A 20,440-nucleotide genomic window follows, 5' to 3' on the forward strand; every position below is an offset into this window, starting at 1 on the left:
TTCTGGAGATTACAAGTAACATCTTAAAATAAAACAACCTAGTTTGAGGTAATGCCAACTTATCTTTGAAAGCATATTAAAAAAATCTGCTCTTATACAGCTCTTTCCCTTCCCCCATGTCTTTATTTTCACCAATTATATCTTTATATATTTTGCATCTTTTAACAGGTATATAGTGATTGTTTTTTGCATTTGTCTTTTAAATCATATAGGATAAAAAGAGGAGTTACAAATGAAAAATACAATAATACCATGTGGGATGGAGAACTTGGTTTGGCCCTTTGACTTTGGTTTCTGAAAATAGCCTGAGCAATTTAGATGTTCTTTGTTTTTCTAAAATATCCAGGCAAGTAGGGGCTACACAGGCACCATACCTGGAGAATTAACTATAGGAAGGGTGGGACCCTAATGTAATCAAGGATAATGATTGATTGGATAGATCATAACTATACATTAAGGCCCAAGTCATGCATATTTACTGGGGTCCCCATGAATAGAGGACCTGGGAACTTGAAACGGTCTCTTTGGGGCCTCATAGATTGATGGAACATCTGTTTTAGTTATCGAGTGCTGCTATGAGGAGCTCTGGTAGCTTTTTCTCTCTGTCAACTCTGGAGGAAGGTCCTTGTCTCGTCTGAGCTTTTGCTCCTCAGAGATCTTCATGTGGCTTGGCTTCATTCTTCCCTCATCTCTGCCTCTCTTGCTTGTTTGTTTAGCCTCTTTTGTATCTCAAAAGATATTGAATCAAAACACATCCCACACTAATTATGTCTCATTAACATAACAAAAAAAAACCCACTCCCAAAAGGAATTTATAACCACAGGCATAGAGGTTAGGATTTACAACACACGTTTTGAGAGGACACAATCCAATCCATAGCAACATCTATTCACAGGAGAGGGTGCAGGAAGTCCCTGGGAACAATGTAAGCCTCCTGGTTCTGGGCCTTCTTGCAGACCTTGCCTGGTGCATCTCTACACTTGTATCCTTTCTGGTTATAATAAATGGGTAACTCTAAGTATAGGTAATAGTTTCTGTGAGTTATGTGAGTCATTATAGGGAATTATTAAACCCACTGGGAGCAGTGAGTACCTCAAAGAGTCCGGCATTTGCCTATTTAGCAGGGGATGGTAGGTCAGAGTCCTAACTTGTGGAAACTCAACTCTAGGTTGTTAGGGTCAAAAAGGGAAAGTGCCACGTGGGTGGCCGGTGTCAGAATGATAAAGTGGAAAAGTGGGGGCATGAGTTTATCTTCACATTTTGGAAATTAGTTTTAATTAGGCCGTTATTCATACATATTGGCTTTTATATTTGTGTGTGTAGATTACTGGTGTCCTTTATTTCATCATTTGTCTTCAAATTATGGTATAGGGTCCTTTTCTTTGTCTGAAGGAATCCTTTTAGCATTTTGCGGTGTAATGAATTACTTAATATGTCCCTTCTATCCATGGTCTTTGTGACTCGCACACAATGATTGAGACTGTGCAAATAAGGTATATGGAACCTGTGATGGTTGGAATTATGCATCAGTTTGGCTAGGCCATGATCCCCAATATTGTATGGTTGCCCACCATTTTATGTGTCACAGATCCTGACTTCCACATGTTGATGAGGAAGGACTGGTGTAGAGTGTGTGTTGGGTCACAGCCTTGCACAGCCTTACTTTAGTTATACCCTTCTGTGGGTTGTGGCCTGCATCTAAGATATATGTGTAGATGGCCTGGCTGGGCTCTCTCTCTCTTTCTGCATCTGGATCCTGCATCTGATTCGTGATCAATTGACCTCTGGTTCTTGGGACTGGAGCAAGAATTCTGCTGTCTGACCTGCTGATTCTGGGATTCACCAGCCTGCACAGTCTGTGGGCCAGCAGCCTCTCATCTGACCTGATTCACCAGCTTCCGCAGTCTTGTGAGTCAGCAGTTTGACGACTGAACTACTGATTTAGGTTCCTCAGCCCCTGCAGTCACATGAGTCAGGAGAGGCCTATGCCTGACCCACGGATTTGGCTCTTGCCAGCCTCTACAACTGTGTGAGCCATTTCCTTTATACAATTCATGAGTGCTGTGAGATGTTTCAGTGAATTAGGGAACCCAAAAATGAGAGTGAGAGTACTGACAGTAGAGGGAATAGTTAGTTGATGTTAGAGATGATGGAGTGGTACAGTAGTTTGGAAAAGTTGGACACCTGGGACATCTTTAACCTCTGCCTCATGGGAACCTACTTTGTGCTGATCCTTATAAATTACTTTTTCAGTTGGTGTCAGAATGGTGGGTTTTGCTGCAATGGCCCTGACTCACTGGGATATGTGGTTTTAGAAAAAAAGGGGATAAATGGGAGAATGAGAAACCTTTGGTTTCTGGGTGGTATAAAAAACACCCATGGACAGAAGCAGGTGTTATGTTGCAATCGGTTATCTAAGGCAAAAACTATTCATGAGATTTAGGAGGGGTGGATCTAATTCCTGAGGAATTGGCTAGTTGGATGAATTTGGAAATGCAGAGTGATAAGGAAAGGCCCAGACATACAATTCCTTGGTTTTTTTTTTTTTTAAGAGTAATAGCTACAATGGCAAGGAAAAAGAATGTAGGGGCTGATTTTAGCACTGAACCAAGCCCACCCAGATCCAGTCCAGTCAGAGCTAGGACCTCTAGTCTCAAGGCTGACCCAGAAAGGAAAAATCATGTCAGAACAACAGGAAGTTCCTCTATGACCGTTGGTTACCAAGAAGGTAGTCCAGGAGGGAAATGGACAAAACCAAGAAACTATAGAAACCAGGGGATATAGTGTAAAGTAGCTGCTTCAATTTGTAGATCTGTATCATGAGCTTCCTGAGGAACCATTACTAAAATGGATTGTGAGAGCGATGAATTTAGGGGCAGTGTCTTTAGTTTTAAGCAATCCAGAATGGAAACGTATGTTTGGGTTGATGCAAGACCCACAACTCACTATGGAACAGTCACAAATGATGATACGAAATTCAGGTACACAGTAAGTTAACCCAGAGGGGATGGCCAGCCTGATGGACTAGATAAAATTTGCAGTGATATTTGTTTACCTTGAGAATGGAAACTGCCCTGCTTCCCCTCTAAACACCCAATGGAACACTATAGAGGAAGCAGCTAATGTGTTGTTTATGCAAGTTATGCTGGAATGGCTTTATGGTGATGATGATATTCATCCAATGAGTATGCCCCTTACACAGGCCATGGTGGTTGTTGTTGTTAGGTGCTGTTGAGTCATTTCCAACTCATAGCAACCCCATGTACAACAGAACAAAACACTGCTTAGTCCTGCATCATCCCCATGATCCTTGTTATGCTTGAGGCCATTGTTGCAGCCACTGTGTCAATTCGTCTCGTCAAGAGTCTCCCTCCTTTTCCACTGGCCTTCTACTTTACCAAGCATGAAGTCCTTGTCCAGGGACTGATGCCTCCTGATAACATGTCCAAAGTATGTGAGATGTAGTCTCACTGTCCTTGCTTCTAAGAAGCATTCTGGCTGTATTTCTTCCAAGATGGATTTCTCAGTTCTTTTGGCAACCCATGGTATATTCAATATTCTTTTAACAACACAGTTCAAAGGTGTCAATTCTTCTTCAGTCTTCCTTATTCATTGTCGAGATTTCATATGCATATGAGAGGATTGAAAACACTACAGCTTGGCTTAGGTGCACCTAGGTCTTAGGTCTTAAGATGACATTTTTGTTTTTTAACACTTGAAAGAGGTCTTTTGCAGCAGATTTTCTCAATGAAATGTGTCGTTTGATTTTGTGACTGCCGCTTCCATGGGTGTTGATTGTAGATCCAAATAAGGTGAAATCCTTGACAACTTCAATCTTTTCTCCCTTTATCATTACATTGTTTATTGATCCAGTCATGAAGGTTTTTTTTTTTTGTTTTTGTTTATGTTGAAGTGTAACCCATACTGAACAGGGTGGTCTTTGATCTTCATCATTAAGTGTTTCAAGTCCTCTTCACTTTCAGCAAGTAAGGTGGTGTCATCTGTGTAATGCAGTTTGTTAATGACTCTTCCTCCAATCTTGACCCCCTGTTCTTCATATAGTCCAACTTGTCAGATTATTTGCTCAGCATACAGATTGAATAGGTATGGTGAAAGAATGCAACTCTGATGCACACCTTTCCTGACTTTAAACCATGCTGTACCCTCTTATTCTGTTTGAACAACTTCCTTTTGATCTATGTACAGGTTTGTCTTAGTCATCTAGTGCTGCCGTAACAGAAATACCACAAGTGGATGGCTTTAACAAAGAGAAGATTATTTCCTCACAATAAAGTAGTTTTTTAAAGTAGGCTAAAAGTCCAAATTCAGGGCATCAGCTCCGGGGGAATGCTTTCTCTCTCTGCCAACACTAGAGGAAGGTTCTTGTCCTCAGCCTTCCCCTGGTTGAGAAGCTTCACAAGCACAGGGACCCCAGGTCCAAAGAGCACACTCTGCTTCTGGTGCTGCTTTCTTGGTGGTATGAGGTCCCTCATCTCTCTTCTTGCTTCTATCTTTTATATCTCAAGAGATTGCCTCAAGACAAAATCTAAACCTGTAGGTTGAGTCCTGACTCATTAACACAACTGCCAGCCATTCTCCCACATTAACATCATAGAGGCAGGATTTACAACACATAGGAAAAGCACACAATACAAGGAATCATGGCCCAGCCCAATTGATACACACATTTTGGGAAGGACATAATTCAATCCATGACAAGGTTCCTCATGAGCCCAATTAAGTATTCTGGGATTCCCATTCTTCACAATGTTATCCAAAATTTATTATGATCCACACAGTTAAGTGTCTTTGTGTAGTCAGTAAAACAGAGGTAAACAGGAGGCAGACCCAACATGGTGCTGTAGACAGAAGCACCATGCCATCCCTTTGCAGCAAAGACCTGAAAAACTAAGCAAAACAGATACTAATGCCAATCCTGGCTCCCTAAGCACCAAATGAAGGAATAAAGAACTTGATCAAGCACTGAATGGAATAAGAAACTGACAGAACAGAGAACGTGGAGAACTATGGAGTGGAGGTCACGTACCAGCTAAGGTGGCCAGATTTACCATCTCGGATTACAGCCACCAAGGAATGCAGACAGGGAGAAAGGGAAGGCAACTTCATGGAACTCTCAACAGAAGACAGAACACCCAGTAACCAAGGGTATACACTTTCCCACCCCCTACTCTTCATCCCTGTATGAGGTCTCCACCACTTTCCAACGGGTCATGGTCACTTGGCTGGAGAGATATCAGTTCACTGTTGCCCAGATTTGGCATCTTGGACTTCAGCCACCACACACTTTGGACAGGGAGTACAGGAAGGGAACTCCCTTGAACTCTCAGCAGGAGACAGAGCACCCGATAACCAGGGATACAAGCTTTTCCTCACCCCACCCTTCTTCCCTGTATGGGACATCCATCACTTTCCAAAGGGCCAAGGTTGCTCAGCTGGAGAGACACCAGCCCAGTGCCACCAGGACCCACCTCGCCTCCATCAGTCAGCCCCTTCAGCACCATTTTTTTGTTTGTTTGTTTTTCTTTTTGCTCTATCTTTTTACTTTTTTTTTAGTTTGTGTTTTTGTTTGCTTTTTGGTAATTTGAAGGGGGCTTTTTTTTGCTTCCTTCTCTCTCTCTTCCTCCTTTTCCTTTCTCCTGCTCAGCTAGCCTCATGTGCCATCCCCTCCCTTTCTTGAAGGGCTGTGATTTTTTTGGTTTGTTTGCTTTGTTCTTTTTTTTTCTTCTGTTTCTTCTCTCTCTCTCCTTTCCTTCCTTTCCTTTCTCCTGCCCCCATTCTGCACTGCTAGGTTGGAGAGTCACTGCATGCAGCCTCCCCAGGCCTGTGCTGCTGTCACTGACAGGCTCCTTCAGAGACATTTTATTTATTTATTTACTTCTTGTTTGTTTTGTTTTTTGTTCTTTTTTGTTTGCTTGTTTCTTCTCTCCTCCTTTCCTTTCTCCCATCCACCCAGCCCCATGCACCACTCCCTCCTTCTTCGTGGGTTGTACTGTACCCCTCAGCTGGGATCCTCTGGCACACAACCTCCCCAGCTCTGTGCTACTCCCACAGGCTGGCTCCCTCAGCACCATATTTTTTTATTTTTGTTTACCTTTCCCCTTCTCTTTTTCCATCTCCCTCTCAACTAGGCCTGGCACTGTCTCTGCCTCTTCCTGAATGGCTGTGCCGTGCTACCTGCCAAGAGAGACAGAGGCGCACCACCATCCCAATTCCACCCCACCCCAATGGCCAGCTCCCCACTACCATATTTTTTTTGTGTGTGGTTGTTGTTTATATTTTTCATATAATTTTATTTATTTTTTATTTGTAGATTTCTTCTCTCTCTTCTCCCCTTTCCTTTCGCTTCTCCCACCCACCTAGCCCCCTGTGTGACCCATGCCCCTTCACTGTAGGCTGAGCCATACCACTCATGCTGGAGAGCTACCAGTGCACAGCCTCGCTGGGTCTGCCCTGCTCCCACTCACTGAATCCTACTGCAGTCGTTTTATTGATTTTTTTCTTTTAAAAATTTTTACTTCATTTTTTGCTTTTATTTCTCTGTCTTTCTCTACTTTCACCCACCCACTTAGCTCTGCACATCACATTATTTCTGCACATCACATTGTGCACCTAGTGCTATGGCCCCAAGTGGTACTGATGTGGCACCCAGGACCCAGCCTGCAGAGCCCTCCGTCCATGTCCCATCACCCCAGTTAGTGCAACAAACTACCTATACCCACCTCTCCACCTCTGTTGAGCCCTCCCTGCTGCACAATAGCTGTGACCAGCCCTGCCTACTTGGACAAGGTAGTGAGAAGTATTGTGCTGACAGGTGAGCAAGCAATAAAACACACCCATCAGGCCTGCCCAGACGTAACCAAAAAAAAAAGCAGGGTGAAACAATCAAATCTACAATCAATAAATGAAGAAAAAAAAATCTTGAAAGTCCTGGAAACAGCAGATAATATCAAAACATATAAAAAACTGGACAGGCCAGCTCCAGAAAGCAACCAAAATAAAACACCAAGGTATCTGGTGCTAGAAGAAAAGGCACTGGAACTACCTGATAGGGAATTCAGCAGTTTAATATTAAGAGTTCTCCAACAGATGAAGGAAAATGTAGACAAAAAATAACAACAACAGAAAAAGACGAAATCATGAAAAATACGATCAGGATCATAGAAAAGGTAGACAAACAATGGCAGAATTCAGGAAAATAATACAGGAACCAAATGTAAAAATAAATAAACAACTAGAAATCATACAAAAACAGCAACTAGAAATCCAAAAGATAAACAAGATTTCAGAAATGGACAGTGAAATAGAAGGACCTAGGAGAAAATTTGAAATAATGGAAGACAGGATTAGCAAAATAGAAAACAAATCCTTGGATACCACTTTGAGGAAAAAAAAAAAAAGAACAAAGAAAAATGAAGAAACCATGAGGACAATGTGGGAATACAATCAAAAGCAAAAATTTGAATGTGATTGGAGTTCCAGGACAGGGGGAGAAAATGGAAAACACGGAGAGGATCATTGAAGATTTGCTGACAGAAAACTCCCCTAATATCACGAAGGGCAAAAAGCCAACCATTCAAGAAGCTCATGAACCCCATATAGGATAGACCCAAAAAGAAAAACACCAAGACATATCATAGTCACACTTGCTAAAACCAAAGACAAAGAAAGAATCCTGATAGCAGTTTGAGAAAAATGAAAAGTCACATACAAAAGGGAAACAGTGAGTTCTGATTACTTGCCAAAAATCATGCAGAACAGAAGACAATGGGATGATACACATGAAATTTTGAAAGAAAAAAAAAACACCAGCCATGAATAATATATCCTGCAAAACACTTGCTCAAATATGATGGTGAAATTAAGACACTTCCAGATAAACAGAAATTAAGGGAATATGTAAAAGCCACACCAAACTTACAAGAATTATTAAAGGGAGTCCTTAAGTTAGAGAACCAACATCAGACAACAAACTGAATCTAGCACACAAGACAGTGTTAGACAGATACCAACCTAGGTAATGAACTATCAAGGATAAAACAAAACTAAAAAATTTACAACAGGGAACCAGAGAAATCGATCTCTAAATAACAACAATATTGGAACAATAAAAGAAAGAATAAACAGTGTAGGTATAGAACTTTCAAATAGAGAGGAAGACAAGGTGTTATCAAGTAGTAAAAGACTGGTTTAAACTTAGGAAGATGGGGTAAATTTCAAGGTAAAAACAAAGAGAGTTAACAATCTTACTCATCAAAATAAAGAAGAAAAACATAAAGTTTCAGTAAACTCATAATCTACAAAAATGAAAATAAAAAATCCACAAATGGAATTCAGCAAGGAAGAGTAAGAGTAAGAGGAACAAAGAAAATGTCAGCATCATAAAAAAGCACTATGAAATGACAGCAATAAACTCAGACGTATCAATAATCACACTGAACGTAAATGGCTTAAGCCCACACAAAAAGAGACAATGAAGGAATAGATTTTAAAGAAAAAAACCCGGGACCCATCAATATACTGTCGACAAGAGGTACACCTTAGAAACAGAGACACAACTATATTAAAAATCAAATGATGGAAAAAATATACCAAGCAAACAGCAAACAAAAAAGAGCAGGAGTGGCAATACTAATCACAGATAAAATTGACTTTTGGACAAAATCCACTATAAAAAATGAGGAAGGACATTGTATAATGATTAAAAGGGCAATCCTCCATGAGAATATAACCATAATAAATATCTACACACCCAATGACAGGGCTCCAAAATATATAAAATGTACCCTAACAGTACTGAAAAGAGAAATTGACAGTTCTGCAATAACAGGAGAAGACTTCAACACACCACTCTCTGTAAAGGACAGAACATCTAGAAAGAAACTCAACAAAGACACAGAATAGCACAAACAACCAACTTAACCTCATAGACATATATACAACACTCCACTCAACAGCAGAAAAGTACACATTCTTTTCCAACACACATGAAACATTTTCCAGAATAGACCACATCTTAGGCCACAAAGCAACCCTCAACAAAATTTAAAACATTTAGATAATACAAAGCATCTTCTCTGATCACAATGCTATCAAAGCAGAAAAGAGGAAGAGGAAGAGCAAGGAAAAAAAATAAAATATATAGAAACTGAATAACACCTTGCTTAAAAAGCACTGGGTAATAGAAGAAATCAAATATGGAATAAAAAAAAAATTCGTAAAATCAAACAAGAATTACAACACACCATACCAAAACCTCTGGGACACAGCAAAGGCAGTACTCAGAGGTCAATTCATAACAATAGAGGCCACATCAAAAAAGAAGAAGGGGACAAAATCAAAACATTAGCTATACAACTCGAACAAATAGGAAGAGATCAGCAAAAGAAGCTCAACACCACCAGAAGAAAGGAAATAATAAAGGTCAGGGCAGAAATAAATGAAATAGAGAATAGAAAAAGAATAGAAAGAATCTACAAAATGAAAAGTTGGTTCTTGGAAAGAATCAACAAAATCGACAAACCACTGGCCAAAACTGACTAAAGAAAAACGAGAGGATGCAAATAACCCAAATAAGAAACCGAATGGGGGACATTACAGCAGACCAAGCTGAAAGAAAAAAGGATCATAACAGAACTATGAAAAACTGTACTCCAACAAATTTGAAAACCTTGAGGAAATGGACAAAATTTCTAGAAACACACTACCTACTCAAATTAACACACACTGAGGTTGAAAATCTGAACAGACCCATAACAAGAGAAGAGATTGAAAAGGTAATTTAAATAATAATAAAAAAACTCCCAAGCAAAAAAAGCCCTGGCCCAGACGGCGACACTAGAAAATTCTACCAAACATTCAGAGAAGAGCTTACACCAGTACTACTCAAACTATTTCAGAACATAGAAAAAGAAGGACTATTTCCAAATTCATTCTATGAAGCCAGTATAATCCTGATATCAAACCCTGGTAAAGACACCACACAAAAAAGAAAGCAAAAAAAAAAAGAAAAAATTACAGACCAATATCGCTCATGGATATACATGTGAAAACTCTTAACAAAATTTTAACCAATAGAATTCAGCATTATATAAAAAAAATAATACACCACAACCAAGTGGGATTCATACCAGGTATACAAGGATGGTTCATCATTAGAAAATCAATCAACATAATCCATCGCATAAATAAAACAAAAGAATCACATGATCATCTCAATCGATGAAGAAAAGACATTTGCTAAAGTCCAATACCCATTCCTGAGAAAAAACCCTCAATTAAATACAGAAGAGAAATTCCTCAACATAACAAAGGGTTTCTATACAAAACCAACAGCCGATATCATTCTTAACCAAGAGAGGCTGCAAACGTTCTCACTGAGAACAGGAACAAGACAAGGAAGCCCTTTATCCCCACTCTTATTTAACATTGTGCTGGAAGTCCTAGAGAGAGCAATAAGGAAAGAAAAAGAAACACAAGACATCCAAATTGGTAAGGAAGAAGTAAAACTGTCCCTATTATGGATGATATGATATTATACATAGAGAATTCAAAGAACTCCACAAGAAAACTGCTGAAACTGATAGAAAGATTCAACAGAGCACCAGGATACAAGATAAACATACAAAAATCAGTTGGATTCCTATACATCAAGAAAGATAACTGTGAAAAGGAAAGCAACACCATTTATAATAACCCCCCAAAAAATAAAATAAAATACTTAGGAATAAATCTAACCAGGAATGTAAAAGGCCTATATAAAGAAATCTACAAAACACTACTGCAAGAAACCAAGAGACCCACAAATATGGAAAAACATACCATTCTCATGGATATTGCAAAAATGTCAATTCTACACAAAAAAACAATCTACAAATACAATGAAATCCTGATCCAAATATCAACAGCTTTCTTTAACAAGATGGAAAAACTAATCATCAACTTTATATGAAAAGGAAATCAGCCCCAGATAATAAAGCATTATTGAAGAAAAAGACCAAAGTAAGGACTCACAGTACCTGACCTCAGAACCTACTATACAGCTACAGTAGTCAAAACAGCCTGGTACTGGTACAATGATAGACATATTGACCAATGGAACAGAATCGAGAACCTAGATGTAAATCCATCCACCTATGGTCACGTAATCTTCAACAAAGTCCCAAAATTCATTTAATGAGGAAAAGACAGTCTTTTTAACAAATAGTGCTGACAAAACTGGATGTCCATATGTAAAAAATGAAACAGGACCTATACCTCACACCATACACAAAAACTAATTCAAAATAGATCAAAAACCTAAGTATAAAACCCAGAACTATAAAGATCATAGAAGAAAAAACAACATCAACACTAAGGGCCCTAATACACATCATTAACAGCATACAAACCATAACTAACAATACACAAACACCAGATAATAAGCTAGGTAACTGGGATCTTCAAAAAATTAAACATTTATGCTCATCAAAAGACTTTACCAAAACGGTAAAAAGAGAACCTACAGACTGGGAAAAAAAAATTTTGGCTATGACAAATTTGACAAATGTCTACTCTCTAAAATCTGTAGGCAAGTCCAACACCTCAACAACAAAAAGACAAATAATACAGTTAAAAATGAGCAAAGGAAATGAACAGTCACTTCACCAAAGAAGGCATTCATGTAGCTAACAGACACATGAAGAAATGCTGAAGATCACTAGCCATTAGAGAAATGCAAATCAAAGCTTCAGTGAGATACCACCTCACCTCAGTATTACTGGCACAGATAAAATAAAAAAAAAAAACAGAAAATAACAAATGTTGGAGAGGCTGCAAGGAGCTTGGAACACTTATGCACTACTGCTGGGAATGTAAAATGATACAACCATTTTGGAAAACCATATGGTGACACTTCCTTAAAAAGCTAGAAATAGAAATACCATAAGATCCAGAAATCCCACCCCTAGACATATAAGAGACATCACACGAATAGACATATGCACTCCCATGTTCACTGCAGCATTATTCACAATAGCAAAAAATGAAACCTAAGTGCCCATCAACAGATGAATGGATAAACAAACTATGGTACATAAACACAATGGAATACTACGCAGCAATAAAGAACAATAATGAATCTGTGAAACATCTCACAGCATGAATGAATCTGGAGGTAAGTCAGTCACAAAAGGACAAACACTGTATGAGACCACTATATAAAAACTTATGAAAAGATTTACACACAGAAAGAAATAGTTTTTGATGGTACTAGGGAGGGGAGAAGTGGGAAGGGAAAGACACTAACTAGACAATGGATAAGTGGTAACTTTGGTGAAGGGTAAGACAGTACACAATTCTGGGGAAGCCAGCACAAGTTGATCAAGGCAATGTCATGGAAGCACCATAGACACATTCAAACTCCATGAGGGATTGAATTACCAAGATGAGGCTGGGTACCATGGTCTTGGGGGCCATCTAGCTCAATTGGCAAAACAGTCTATAAAGAAAATGTTCTACATCCTACTTTGATGAGTGGCATCTGGAGACTTAAAAGCTTGTGAGCAGCCATCTAAGATACTCCACTGGTCTCACCCCATCCGGAGCAAGGGAGAATGAAGAAAAACAAAGACACAGGGGAAAGATTAGTCCAAAGGATTAATGGACCACAACTACCACACCCTCCACCAGACCCAATCTGTCACAACTAGATGTTTCCTGGCTAACAACATTGACTGCTCTGACAGGGATCACAATAGAGGGTCCTGGACAGAGATATAGAATGCAATTCTAACTCACAAAAACAACCAGACTTACTGGTCAGACAGAGACTGGAGAAACCCCAAGAGTATGGCCTCTTGATACCCTTTTAACTCAATCCTTAAGTCACTCCTGAGAGTCACACTTCAGCCAAAGATTAGACAGGCCCATAAAACAAAATGGGACTAAATGGGGCAGGAAGGAGAACCCAGGAGAGGACAGGAAAGTGTTAATGGGGAACCAAAGGTCGAGAGGGGAGAGCGTTGACATGTCGTGGGGTTGGCAACCAATGTCACGAAACAATATGCGTATTGTTTAATGAGATACTAATTTGCTCTGTAAATTTCCATCTAAAGTACAATAAAAAAAAAGATATGTCTCTCACACACACAAATCCACACAGGTAAACATCTTTCTGGTATTCTCTGCTTTCAGCCAGGATCCATCTGATAGGTCATGGTAGATATAATAATCAAGGGAGCCCCTTCTACATGGGCACCCTGTGTAACCTTGCCACTGCGAAACAAAGCAACAATCCGAAAAGCCTTGTCGGATCTGTTCCCACAGCTTCCCTGCATGGATCTTACAGACGCAAGAAACATAAGGGCGATTCATAGGAGAATGGGAAAAGGCAATGGGGAAAAAACTTACCTCAGCAGGACAGAGATTTTTAGATCATTACTAAGAAATGGGATGAATATAGCCGACATTTATGGAGCTGAGACAAAGGTTCTAACGCAACACTACAGGAGGTTGGGTGGACCAGTGGAAATTCCTGCTGGTCCCTCAACGTTGAAGAGGCTGAAACAAGTCCATCCTGTTCACCCCAGTCAGGAGATATTTAATGATGGGAATTCCCACCTGGGACCATTTGAAACAGAGGCTCAGCTAGTTGATCAAAATAAAGATTGACAAGGGGGCCAGGGTCTTCTGGTCCAGCCTCCAGCAGGGAACTCAAGGCCATATCCACAGGCGTGGGTGAAATGGCCCAGGGGTGGGAAAGAGATTTTCTTGGGGCTCCTGAACACAGGAGCCCAATGTACTGTAATCCCAAAACCTGTCAATAAAATTTTGAAGGGGCCTAAGGTTAGACATGGGGGATATGGGAATGCAATGGTTGATGGGTGAAAGTTTGAATGACAATTGGAAGATTTAAATAGATCTTGCATGAATTAGTTGCATCTCCCTCACCTGAATGTATTATTGATAAGGATATTATGTCTAATTGGGGAATACTCCCTTTATCTGATATTGTAAAACCAGAAGGCCTGTAAGCCTGCCCTTAAGCCGGTATTGATTGGGCATGCTAAATGGGAACCATTAGAATTGCCTGAACCCACTCAGGTTGTTGAATTTGAAACATTGTAGGATACCGGGTGGACAAAAGGAGATTACTGCTTTGATTAAAGACATGCTAAAGGCTGGAGTATTAATGACAGCACATTCTTTGTATAACAGCCTTGTATAGCTCGTGAAGGCTTACATTAGACTATCAAAGCCTAAATAAAGTAGTACCACCAGTGGCTGCAGCTGTTCCAGGCATGGTATCAACACTGCAGAAAATACAGCAGGTTAAAGGAGACTGGTACACAGTGATTGATCTTGCAAATCCCTTTTTCACCATAACAATCTCAGAAAAGAGCCAGCCACAGTTTGCTTCCACGTGGGAAGGATCTCAACGTACTTTCACTACATTGTCACACACACACACACAAAAAAAAACTCATTGTCATTGAGTCCTACTCATAGTGACTCTATAGGACAGAGTAGAACTGCCCCCATGCAGTTTCCAAGGAGCACCTGGTGGATTCGAACTGCCAACCTTTTGGTTAGCAGCTATGGCTCTTAACCACTATACCACTAGGGTTTCCTGTCACATGGTTACCTGAATTCAACAGCTTACTGTCACAATTTGGTTAGAAGCGATGGACTTGGTGTGGATCTCAAGTGTAATGATACATTTACATTGATGATATTATGATAATATCAAACACCGAAGTATAGGCTAGGGCTGATTTGAATGCAGTGGTGGCCCACATGACCAACAGAGGCTGGTTAATAAATCCAGCAAAAATACAGGGCCTTGCCTAAACAGTGAAATTCTTGTGAATAAGTTGGGCAGGAGCTACCCATGACATTCCGCAGGCAACTAAGAATAAATTGTTGTTTCTACCTACCCCCAAGAATAAGCAGGAGGCCCAACATTTGGTTGGTTTATTTGGATTTTGGAGAATTCGTATTCCACATCTGGGAATATTGCTGGCCTCCATCCATAAAACCACTTGGAAGAAAACTACATTAGAATGGGAGGGCCACAGCAGCAGCAGGCTGTGTCAGAATTATAAAAAGCAGTCTCACTATCCCTGCCTTTTGACCCTTATGATTCACACTGAGACATGATTTTGGAGCTGTCTGCCACATGTGCTTATGCAGACTGGAGTTTATGGCAAACACCTGAGAATGCTGCCCTACAGCAACCACTGGGATTCTGGATTAGAAAGCTTCCAGATACTGCAGCACAGTACATGCCATTTGAAAGACAATTAATTACATGCCTGCTATTGAGTATTGGTTGAGACTGCCTCAATGACAGAAGGACATACAATCTTCATGAGACCTTAAATACTCATAATGTCTTCGGTAATGTCAGGGAAACACTAATAAGGAAGGTGGTGACCAAAATAAGTCCATAATAAAATGGAAATTGTTCATACAAGAACAAGCTACTAGGGGAATGCAGGGAGGCATCCACCATATCCATGAGCAGGTAGCCTCTTTTCCCGTAAGTCCTATTCTGGAACAACCTGAGAAGATTCAAGAGCCCATTGCTACGTAGACAATGCCCCGTGAACAACTTTCTGCTAGCCAGTAGAAGGCTGCTTGGTTCACAGATGGCAGTTGCAGGGTACATGGACATCATGTGATGTGGAAAGCTGCTGCATTAAGACCAGCAGATGGGAAGGCTGATTAAAGAAGGAAGAACAGGTCAGCTCAAATGGGCTTAACTGTATGCTGATTTCGTAGCTGTGATAAAAGAATTGTACAATGGTGAGAGCCCATATATTTAGATTTTTACTGATTCATGGGCAGCAGCCAACAGCCTGGACATGTGGTCAGGGAAATGGGCAACAGAAAATTGAACTACTAAGGGGACACCCATGTGGGCCATGAGCCTATGGAAAGCACTCTGGGAACTTAGAGGGCATATAGAATAGGACATGTCAACGCCCATCACATAAACCCCCTTCCTGTATCGGAAGGCTATTGAAATCAGCCAGTGGACCTGTTGGTACACTCACTTGAGGTGGCCAATTGGGTCCATGAAATGAGCAGATATGGGGGTGCTGCAGCAATTCAGAGATGGGCTGAATATAAACACATTCCCCTTGCACCCTCTGAAACACAAAATGCCAATAAGGACTGCTCTGTCTGCTAACAAGAAAGACACAGGTTGCAGATGGCTATGGAGCAGATTCCCCATGAGGAAGACCCTGTACATAGCTGGCAAGTTGATTATATTGGACCAATGACACTGGTGGCACCTGGTGGCTACAAATGGGTCCTCACAGGAATAGAGACTTACTCTGGACTGGGATTGCACTATTAAGGGATTGGAACAAAAGATACTGTACCAATTTGGGCCACTGAGTTATAGTTCTTCAGACCAAGGAACACACTTTGCAGCAATGGGCCAAGAAACACCATATTAAATGGATATACCATGTTGCAAACCACCATGAGAGTAACGATTTGATAGATAATTGGAATCGGCAATTGAAACAGTTGTTATCTAAAACAGGGGGAGATGAAGGCATGAAGGGCTGACTCACACACCTTCACGAGTGTAATGCTCACACTCAACATGAGGGGGACAAAGGGAGGACCTCCACTGGACAGAGTCCTAGGATTCTCTGGGGGATCTGGAGAAGATGGGGTGGGGGAGGACCCTGGTGCCACTGTACAGTCCTTCCCCACATCACCTAAAATTGCTTTTTTTCTGCCAGATGCTTTGGTTCTAGGACCAGGGATGAAGCTGCGGTGCTGGAAGCAGAGATGATCCCTAAGCAAGAGACTGTAACTGTAACTCTGAACATACATGCCAGAATTCTCAAGGGCCTGATGATATGAATTGTGCCTTCCCCCCATCTGGCAAAATTGGGGTTGACAGTGAATACTGCTGTATTGCCTAGTGGGCAAGATAGCTCACTAGTGTTGCACTTATGTAACCCTCTAAATCCCCATTATCCCAGTGCCTATGTAGCCCTACACAACATGAATAGGAGTAGACTGAGGGCAAAGCACTTGCTAGACTGGTCTTGCTACCAGCAATCTGGGCTAGCACAGCAGCTGAACCTGATGTCCCTTCCCAAGGTGGATAACTTTGGGTAAAAAAAAAAAAAAGGACAAACAGAAGGAAGGAGAAATAATAGCTGAAGGTAAAGGAAAGAATAAATGGTTATGCATCAGGGGATACCTGACATTATACTGATACCTCGAGAGAAACTCAGAGCAAGGGAATAATCTTCTCTCAGTTTAATTTTATCAGAGGCCAGAAGGGGCAAAGACAAGACGACCTATTGGAGAACCTGACCAAATCAGATGGATACCTGAAGCAGGCTTGATTGGTATCTGAGTAGCTTCACCCTTAGGGCTAGTTTGCCCTACTGAAGGATTAGCTGTTAATGACTGTTTTAGACTGGTAAAATGATTGGGAGGGGGAAGCTAATCCTTCAAGTATGAAGAGGTCAATGGCTAGAAGAGCCAGGTGGTGGCCTGCAGTATAATGAATTACTTAATATGGCCCTTCTAGCATGGTTTTTGTGACTCACACACAATGATTGAGTGGGACTAGATAAGGTATATGGAGTCTGTGATACAAAAAATAAAAAAAAAAACCCATTGTCTTCAAGTCAATTCTGACTCATAGAAACCTGTGATAGTTGGGTTATGTGTCAACTTGGCTAGTCTGTGATTCCCAGTATTGTATGGTTGTCCTCCATTTTATGTGTTGCAGATCCTGACCTCTACATGCTGATGAGGCAGGATTGGTGTAGGGTTTGTGTTGGATTGCAGCCTTGTCAGAGGGTGTGACTCAAGTCCCGCCTTTCTCAAGTTATGCCCTTCCCTGAGGTGTGGCCTGTATCTAATATATGTGTGGATGACCTTGCTGGGCTCTCTCTCTCTGCATCTGGATACTGCATCTGGTTCATGATCAATTGATCTCTGGTTCTTGGGACTTGAGCCAGAGTTCTGCTCTCTGACCTGCCAATTCTGGGATTCACCAGCCTCCACAGCCCCATGGACCAGTAGCCTATCATCTGATCTAATTCACCAGCTTCTGCAGCCTTGTGAGCCAGCACCCTGTGATCTGAACTGCTGGTTTGGGTTCATCAACCCCTGCAGTCACATGGGTTGGGAGAAGCCTAAGCCTGACCCATGGATTTGGAACTTGCCAGCCTCCACAACCACATGACCCATTTCCTTTGTACAGTTTGTGAGTTCTGTGAGACGTTGCAGTGAATTAGAAAACCCAAGGACAGGGGTGAGAGTACTGAGGGGAGAGGGAATAGCTATGTTAGAGATGATGGAGTGGTACAGCAGCTTGGAAAAGTTGGACACTTGGGACATATTTAACCTCTGCCTCATGGGGACCAGCTTTGTGGTGATACTTATAAAAGAAAATATTTGTTCACATTTCTTGTAGGAAAGTCTACTAGTGACAAACTCCCTCAACTTTTGTTTGTCTGGGACTGCCTTAATTTCTTCTCCATAAAAAAAAAAAATTAGGATATTTTTGCTGGACAATAGAATTCTTAGTTGACAGAATTTTCTTTCAACACTTTAAATGTGTCATCTCACTGCCTTCTGGCCTCTGTGGTTTCTGTTAAGAAGTCGTTTGTTACACTTATTAAGTATTCCTTGTGCACGATGAATTGCCTTTTTTTTTTGTCACTTTCAGGGTTCTCTTTTTTTGCCTTTCAGCAACTTGATTGAAATGTGTCTCAGTGTGTATGCCTTTGTGATGATCTTACTTGTAGTTCATTGAGCTTCTTGGATGTGTGGATTCATGTATTTTATGGAACTTTAGAATTTTTCAATCATTATTTCTTCAAATATTATTTCACCCCCTTTATCTCTCTTCTCCCCTTCAGGTAGTCCCATTATGCCTATTGTGGTATGCTTGGTAGTCTTGCCCAGGTCTCTAAGGCTGTGTTTATTTTTCTTCATTCTTTTCTCTTTCTGCTCCTCAGAATGGATATTCTCAGTTGACCTAACTCTATATTTGCTGATTCTTTCTTTACCTGCTCAAATCTTAAATTCTTTTAACAAATTCTTCATTTCAATTAAAAAAATTTTTTTCACCTCCAGAATTTCTATTTGAAACCTTTTTCTACACTACACCTGGTGGCGTAGTGGTTAAGTGCTACGGCTGCTAACCAAAGGGTCTGCAGTTTGAATCCACCAGGTGCTCCTTGGAAACTCTATGGGGCAGTTCTACTCTGTCCTCTAGGGTTGCTATGAGTTGGAATTGACTCGATGGCAGTGGGTTTGGTTTGTTTTGGTTTACCTTTTTCTAATTTCCATCTGTTTACTTATAGTCTCTATTTATTGAGACATTGTTCTTCTGGTTTCCTTTAGTTATTTGTCCATGTTTTTCTTTAGCACTTGTGCATATTTAAGAGAATTGATTTAAAGTCTTTGTTTAGTAAGTCCAATGTCTGTGCTTTCTCAGTGACAGTTTCTGTAAATTTTTCCCCTATAAATGGGCCATATATTTTTTATTTGCTTAACCCCAAATTTTGTTTGAAAACTGGATATTTAAAATATTATAATGTGGTGAATCTGGAACTAAGCTTGTCCCCTTTCCCCAGGGTTTGCCAACTCCACTTCTGAGGGTTTTGGAATGTCATTTGCATGCTACAGCTGTTATCTTTTGCTCTAGGTTTCAGTGGCTTGTTCATTAGCTTTTCAAGGTTTTTTTTTTAATTGCTGGAAAAATATATACATAACAGTTCCCAATTCAGCATTTTTCAAGGGTAGAATTAATGATTTCAATTACAATAATCATGTTGTGCAACCATCATCCATAATCATTACCAAATCGTCCATCATCATAAACAGAAATTCACTGACTCCTAAACAGTGACTCTCTCTTCCTCCTTCCCTTCCACTGCTGGTAACCACTAATAAAACTTTGGTCTCTATAAGTTTGCCTATTTTTGTTTTTTCATATAAATGAGATTATACAATTTTTGTCTTTTTCTGATTGGCTTATTTTACTCAGCATAATGATTTCAAGGTTTATCCATTTCGTAGCGTGTATCAGGACTTAATTTCTCTTTATGGCTGTGTGATACTCCACTGTTAATCCATTAATACCCATTTGTTAATCCATTTATGTTTTGATGGACATTTACATTGTTTTCACATTTTGGCTATTGTGAATAGTGCTGCAGTGAACATAGACGTGCACGTGTCTCTTTACAGCTTAGCTGTCAAGTCTCTTGGATATATACCTAAACATGAAATTGCTGGGTTATATGACACATATGTTTTTATTTTTTTGAGGAACCAGCAAACTGTTTTCCACAGTGATTTTACCATTTTTCATTTCCACCAGCAATGGATAAGGGTTCCAATTTCTCCACACCCACATCAACACTTTTTGTCTCTCCTCCCCCC

Source organism: Loxodonta africana, chromosome X (assembly GCF_030014295.1).
Source record: "Loxodonta africana isolate mLoxAfr1 chromosome X, mLoxAfr1.hap2, whole genome shotgun sequence".
Classification (NCBI taxonomy): Eukaryota; Metazoa; Chordata; class Mammalia; order Proboscidea; family Elephantidae; genus Loxodonta; species Loxodonta africana.